The sequence below is a fragment of the Pseudorca crassidens genome, chromosome 7 (assembly GCF_039906515.1).
Source record: "Pseudorca crassidens isolate mPseCra1 chromosome 7, mPseCra1.hap1, whole genome shotgun sequence".
In the NCBI taxonomy this organism is placed as follows: domain Eukaryota; kingdom Metazoa; phylum Chordata; class Mammalia; order Artiodactyla; family Delphinidae; genus Pseudorca; species Pseudorca crassidens.
In genome coordinates, this window is record NC_090302.1 from 19,340,709 (window position 1) to 19,348,441 (window position 7,733).

Sequence of the window (7,733 nt, forward strand, 5' to 3'; positions counted from 1 at the left end):
GCAGTTAAGACTGACAATAAGTCACCAACAGACAGCTTTTGTTTCCTGTCAGGAAAGTGCTGTGAATTCGGCAAGCGCTCAGTCCAGGTGATCAGTCATTTGCTCAGAGAAGAGCTGCTGCCATCGCCCACATGAACTCTTTCCTGCTTCAGATACTCTCGGAGGGCTTTTAAGGCCCCACAGCATTGATGATAGACAGTGATGACTCTGAAAATGGTGAGAAGGACTTCTGAGCAGCGGCCACCTCCTCTCCTGACGTTAGGCACGACATTTCAACCCACATTTACATTTGTCCATCTTCGAAGGAGCACCTTGTTTGTTTGAGGGAAGGACCACTGACTTGAAATATAAGCCCGTGAGGTTATGCTTCCGAAGGAAAAGGGACCCTTAACTGCTGTGCAAAAGAATGGAGCAAAATTTACATTTTTCTCAATTAGCAGGAGAGAGAAACGAGTAGGAACTCAGGAAAGTTTGTCAGAGAAAGACTAGAAATGATTTACAGAAAAAAAAAAAAAAACCAGCAGTGGTGGTACGGATGAGAGGGACTTGGGAGAACAAAAACGGCTAAGGGAAAGATTTAAGCAATTTGCTGAGCAGGGTGTTACGTCGACCCCTTCCTAGGTCTCCACTATGAAATATTCAGTAAAGTCTACATTTCTCTTTAACACTTTCTGTGAGTAGATTCTTTGGGAGGAGCGGGCACTGGAAGAAGTGTTGAATTCATCAAGCCAAGTGGTATGTGGTAAAAGCAGACAGGCTTTGAGGACCCGAAGCCACAGAATAAGGGGGCACCTGGCATTTATACCCTAACTCTGTAGGACAAATGAATCCTGCTTAAACCAACTCACGCGCTCTTGAAAAGATATCTGCAACCTAAGCATGTGTAACCTAAGCAAGTTTTCTACCGTCTCGTATTCTAACTTGAGAAAGTTTCCATTTTCGTTTTTCAGCAACCCTCCTCTGAGCAGAGGTACCTGACTGTCACCTCGTGAGGGGTTCCTAATCTCAGTCTCTGTCAAGCAATGCCCTGAAAGTCAACATCTGAAGACACAAGGGGGCACAGAATTTAAAGGAATCCAGCAGCACAACAAAAAAGTATAAGAGAATAATCATTAATAACCCAAGGTACGGCTAACCCACAGGGAGAGCACAGCCTAGGAAGTTTAAAATGAAATTCTGTCACTCCCCAAGGGTTACGCACCCCCTGGAAATGCTGTGAGCAAATGACACCATCTACACAAGTAAAACGAATCATTTTTCTAACTGGGAACCCAGGTTACCTGAAACATATGCCTCTTTGGTAAAAACTCATCTGGAGCTCACTGATTCTGCCCTCTCCCACCCCCAACACACACACACACAGTTTACTCGCAGAACTTGGACAAGAGGGTGATGGGTGAGTTGATGAAAAATAATGAGTGTAAATGTATTTCTGCCTTTGGGAAAATTCATAGGGCTTTCTCTATACTTGGTGACTTTCTCCACCCCGTTTCTCCATCACACACCAATGTCTCCTGGGACTTCCCTGTCCAGTTCCTTCTCAGAATCCCGCTATCACACAAAGGTTGGCTCAGAGGAGGGCCCAGCACCTCCAGGAGGGTTGATATGAACAGGCACTAAAGCAAGGAAGTGCTGAGGGAAACTGGGCAGCATTCACCAAACAAGGGAGGCTTCCAGAATCCCTGGAATACCACCGATTGTCCTGGCACTGGGGGACAAAGCCCTTAAGTTAAGACGATACAGAAGTCAGTCAGTGTCATCTCTGGAAAGATGCTGAGAGATCAGCTGAGCCAGTGTTTGAACGGAAGCCCAATATGGGACAGAGACTAAAATCCTCGCATGTGGCTGGGACCTGAGTGGGGATTTGAGCCCAGACTCCTCATGCCATTACTCCCCAGCAGGCCATACTGGTCCCCACTGTAGCCTTCCTGTAACCCCTCAGATCACATCTTTCCAGCCCTGCACTGCAGTAGGCCCCAACCTTCAGGGATTCTTCTGTTTCTCCCTGCACCTCTCAAAACAATCTGGGATCATCAGGTGGTCTGTAGATTTTGTACATGGTCAAATCACAGAAAAATGTTAGGGTCCCACGATGTCAAAGTTGTCTCTCTCAGAAACTGAAGAAATATATGATAAGGACAATATTTTGCAATAAAAATATTAAAAGCTTGTCTTAATTTGAGGTTATGCATATATGTGTGTATGTATATATATGTATATATGTGTGGATAAGTAGGTATGTGTATATGCATGTACATATATGTATATTATATATACACATATGTGTACATGTGTGTATATGCTTTCCCCTAATAATTGTTGTATAGGTCATCTGCTTAACCTGGGGTCCCGGGAAGAAACCTGATTCTTGCTCTGGACATTGCAAAATTTATATACTCTTGTATTTATTTTTAATTATGAAAAGAGCAGAAAGTAATATTTCTCCCATGCCTCACCAGTGTATTTAATAACTATCAATATTTTGCTGTATTTGGTTCTGCTTCTTTTAAAAAATAAAATAATACAGAGAGAGCTGAAGTCTCACCCCTCCCACCATTTCCCTATGCCCTCCCCAGAGGTAACAACTACCTGGGAGTTTTCATGTCCCCTTCATTTACATAATTTCATATTTCTTGTCCCATAAGAATATACAGTACAATTTTGTGTTTTTTAAATTTCCAATAAATATCATACTTTACATAACATTTGTGACTTGAAATTTTTCATGTAACGTTAAGTTTCTGTTTTTCCAGGCTGACCCACGTAGATCTAGGTCATTCATTTAACTGCTATCGTACTATTTCATTGTTTGGATACACCACAGTGTGCTCATCCTCCTATGGATAAGCACGTAGTTTGTCTCCCGCTTTTGCTGCAATAAGGATCTTCCTGTACAGCTCCCCCTCCTTTTAGCCATTTTTCAATACAGCAGAAATCCTCTTTGAAAATTAGAAATAGTACCCTAAAGCTACCGAGTTAGCCTTGACCAGTGAGGGTTTAGACCCCTCTGTGGTCCCAGCGCATAGGCTGGAGCCTTGGAATCTAAAGAGCTCTTTCCATCTTTCCTAAGAACCTCTCTGCTCTGTACAACCATTCCACGTGAAGTCCCAAGTGCCAGTGTGGTACCAGGCCCCGGGCTTCAGCACGGTGTGTGCCATGGCTCTTCCAGGCTGCTGAAAAATCAGCTCTAGTTAGCGTGTGCTTAAAACACGCTTTTCCAAAGCACTCTGGGGCTCCCCTGGGTCCAGGTCTCTTTCTGGAGGATAAATGAAAAATCCCAGACTGAAAGATGAATGAGCACAACCCCAGAAGGAACCTTCTGCCCCAAGACCAAACGTCCATGTTCCTTGGGCTCTGTTCCCTTTGCTCTTCAGACTCCACACTGTCTCCCTGCGTGACTTAATCAACCCCCTTGTTTTCAAATGACATCTTCTTGCCAATGACTGCACCATCTCTACCTTCAGTTTGGTTCTTGTCCTAAAATCCAGCCCCATACATTGAGTAGCTATTGCACTCTATCCATTAGTTCTCTCCGAGACCTTGCAGTGGAAGATTGGAGTCAATGTCTAGTGCAGTGGCTTTCAATTTTTTTTTTTTTTTTACCATGACCCAGAGAAAATAACACTTTAGTTCGCAAATGATTGCATGTACATGTGCACACACAAAAAACAACACACACACCTAAGACAAGCATTTCATTAAGTAATGCCTACCCTTACTATTTATGACTAAGGAAAAAAATCTTGTTATGACCACCTGAGTTGATTTTATGATGCTCTAATGAGTCACAACCCACAACTGTTCAAGCTTGCCTTTCCCTGCTCCAGAGGTGGGGACGCTAAAGATATACTTTCCTTACTCTCTTGCAGCTTTTGGGCTTTAGAATAGTTCTGTCTGAGATGGACAAGATTTAGGAATGTTCGTCCATTCACCCAGCAAGCACAGCTGTGGAGGCCTGTGGGTTTTCTGTAGCTGCATCTGCATAGCTTCCAGTGTTCAGATACGAGCTTAGTAGGTATGGCGAGCCTGGGTGTAGGGAGAGAAGCATCCATTCTGCTGACATGGTCTGTTGCAGATTCACATTGGTTCCACACCTGGCAGCAGCAGTGGCTTCCTTACTGGGGTGGTTTCCTGTTTGAAACAGCAGTGTTGTGGCTGTAGAACAGCTTCCTGACTGCAAGACTGTTGAAGAGACAGCAGCGACCATGGTGGCTCAGTGCCTAGGAGCAGCGTTAGAGGTTGCTCCTGAAAGCTCAACCTGGATTCTGTTTGCTCAGCCCTCTGACAATTCTGTAAGCCATTTAATACCCTGGGATACATGCCTTCCTGCTAAAAAGCTGGAGAGAAGTCTGCTCCCTGCAACTGATCCCTGATGGATACAATCAATATGTATAAAACTGACCTCATGATACACACCCCAGACTTGTCACTATCCCCATGTTCCAAATCTCAAAGACTACCTGAGACTCTCATGACCCTTCTTTCATGTCTCCCATCCAATCAACATCTGTCCAGTTTATCCAGTTCTCTGGTCCTAGCCACCACCATCTCACGTGCACTATTCCCATCACCTCCTAATTCACATCCCTGTCTCCTGACTTACTCCTTACAAATCACATCTCCAGACAGAATAACAACTTTCCCTTGTTCCTGGAATGATAGTAATAATTATCATTTATCAAACTTTTACATCTTATGCATTTGTCATGTACTCACTCATTCAATCCTCAAGTCAGCCCTATGAGGGAGGCACTATTACCGCCACACTGCAGGCAACAATGACATTGAGACTCTGAGACACAGTGGCACGGTCAACATCACACAGCCAGGGGTAGCAGAGCTGGGATTCAAGCCCTGGTTTGTGAACATTCCATTTCAACATTCATGTTCCAATCACTTCGAATCCAGCCTTCCTAAATTCCAAGCTCTCCAAACCAGCTCTATATCCATCTAGATCCTGCCTTTCTCTTCAGTTTCATGTGTTCATACCCACCTCCCACCTCCCATGCTCTATGCTCAGATGACATTGAACTCCCAATTCCTCAAACCTTCTGTGTTCAGCCTTGCCGCCAGGTGTTTCCACATGTTCTTCCTTCTGCCTGGAATGCTCGTTTCACTCTCTTTTGCCTGGTTAACTCCTAACATTGTTCTGAGCTCCTCAGCAAAGTCTTTCTGACTCTTCTGGTCTCACCTAATTTCCTGCTGTCTTCTCTCACGCTTGCCCCATCCTTACGTGCATGACACTTTATCGTCCACCCCTGGTTCTCTGTATAGCTCTTCTCCAACATCCAAAGTCCTTGACAGTAGGAACCTTATTCAGCACTGGGTCCTCTATAGCCCAGCACAGTTTCTGATATAACAGATAGCTATATTTCTTAACTATAGATAGCTCGATAGCTATATTTCTTAAATAAATAATTGAAAAAAAACTCTTTAAACATGGGCCCCATTCCAGGGGAAAGATATCAAATAAGCCACCAAAATAATTTAAAAACTTAAAATCCTTACTAAATATGGAAATGTAAATTGAAAGTCACCTTTTCTCTTATGAACGTTTCTCAGCACTCAGGAGAGTAAGAATGTTGATTAAACAGAGGTGAAATTTTCAGAAAACAAAATCCACCTGTGCCATCAGAAATTTGGAAGGGGAAAAGACAAACGCTCACTTACTTTATTGAACCTTTTCTATAAGCCAGGTATAATATTTGCTACATAACCTGTCTCTTACTATCCTTATAAGACAGCTATATGCTATTGGAATCATTTCGCAGGAGGGGATACTCACCCTAGAGAGTTTAAATCAAATTTAACACCTTAGAACCAACTGAAGGACTTCTTAAAACCCTCGTGCCCAGGCCACATCTCAGACCAATCAAGTTAGAATCTCTAGAGTTAGGACCCAGGCATTAGGATTGAGCTCCCAAAACTTAAGCTAAGTTTAAAAGTCAACGGTTTAAATCCACGCTATCCATACTGTGCTCTGGACCAGCAGCCTTAGTATCCCTAGACAGCTTATTCAAAACGCAGACACTCACACTCACCCAGACCTACTAGAAAAGAATGTGCGTTTTAATAAGATCCAAAAGGGATTCATGGGCACTGAATGGTCTCAGCAACACTGGTTTCCATGACTTTCCCTGGTAAGTGGAGATTACCCTGAATCCATTATGCTTCCCTGTTTCCCTCAAGCTGATTTTGGAAAATGGATTTTCCATTCCCTTCTACTGCATATGCAGATGTGAGGGTTTGGACACTGCCAAAGGCATAGTTCAGTCACTATGATGGTATTCATTTGTAATTATCATCACGGAGTTTTTAAAATTTGCTTTTGGTCCAGCTCTCTCCCCTGGGAATCTTAGGCAAGAGCTGGGACAAAATTCTGGCCAATATGTTGAAAGCTCTGGATACAGTACAGAGAGGGGGATGTACTTTCCCTGTGGCCAAGGAACAGGGAAAACAAGTTTGGGGGCAGCAGGTGGGAAAGAACACTTTGGAAACCTGACTTTGAATCCTAGCTCAGGTAATTGTTAACATTAGGATTTTGATGCGTCACAAACACTCTTTAAACTTAAATTTCCTCAGCTGTGAAATGAGGCGCATAATCCTTCCCAAAGCTGTGGGAGAAGAAACATGCAATAAGCTTGAAAAGTACACAGATGTGAGGTAATTGTATTATATTCCATATTCACAAAGGAGTTTGACTGTGGGAAAAGGAGCAGGGGGAAAGGTTTGAGAGGAATGAAGTTCCTCAAATTCACCGAAGCCATGTCTCCCTTCTGTGGCCAGAAAAACTAGCCATTTGACAAACAAAGGTGTCCGTGAGACAAACACCCGGACGTACTTTTATACTGTCCTGGATAACTGTCCTGGATAAGCCAGTGGAATACTTGGGAGATAGAGTGTTGACAGTCCCCTCCCTGTGTCTCCCTCATGGCAGCAGTGGACTATTGGTATTTGCATGTCTTTTTTCCTACCTAGAACATCTAGAAGGCAAGACTCTTCCTCTGAATCCCCGGCACCTAGATTAGTGTCCGGCACAAAGTCAGCACTCGGAAAAAGGAGATTTCACTCACAGCGAGACAGAGAATTAATGGGTGAGGATGTCAGTGCAGCTAGTTAGGAACATGCTGAAAAGAAGTTTTATCCCTCCCACTCCTGGAAGGCTCCAAGGGAAAACCAGCTGAAGTACGTCATCATTTCACCCCCTCTGCTAGGGGCACAGATGACGTAACTGCCATGACCTTCTGACTTTGCCTTCTGCTCTCACAATTAGTTTCATTTTACCAGCTGGCCTCATGCACACAGCATCACGCACAGAAGAAGACAAGGGAAGAAAGGCCATCCGTCACGGAACTGACACATCAGGATGAGGAAAATCAAGAAAATGCTTAAGGAGGCTTGATTCCTACAAAGTTACATTCTTACACTCGAATATATAGTCTTAATTGGATCTGATCTTCCCATGCTCCTCCTTCAATAACTATGGTGTGTTTATTTAAACAGCTTTATATTATATGAATACACATAACTGATAACACTTAATGAATGCTTCCTTACCAGGTTCCCAGGCATCGTACTGAAGCCTTCAAATACTGTAGGCTATTGCGTTCTCATAGCACCTTATGAGAGATTGCCATTCCCGTGTTACAGATGAGGAAACTGAGGCTTGAAGAAACGCATCAGCAAGTCCAAGTTTAAGCAGCTCAAGAGCCAGGATGTAAATGCCCGAAGTC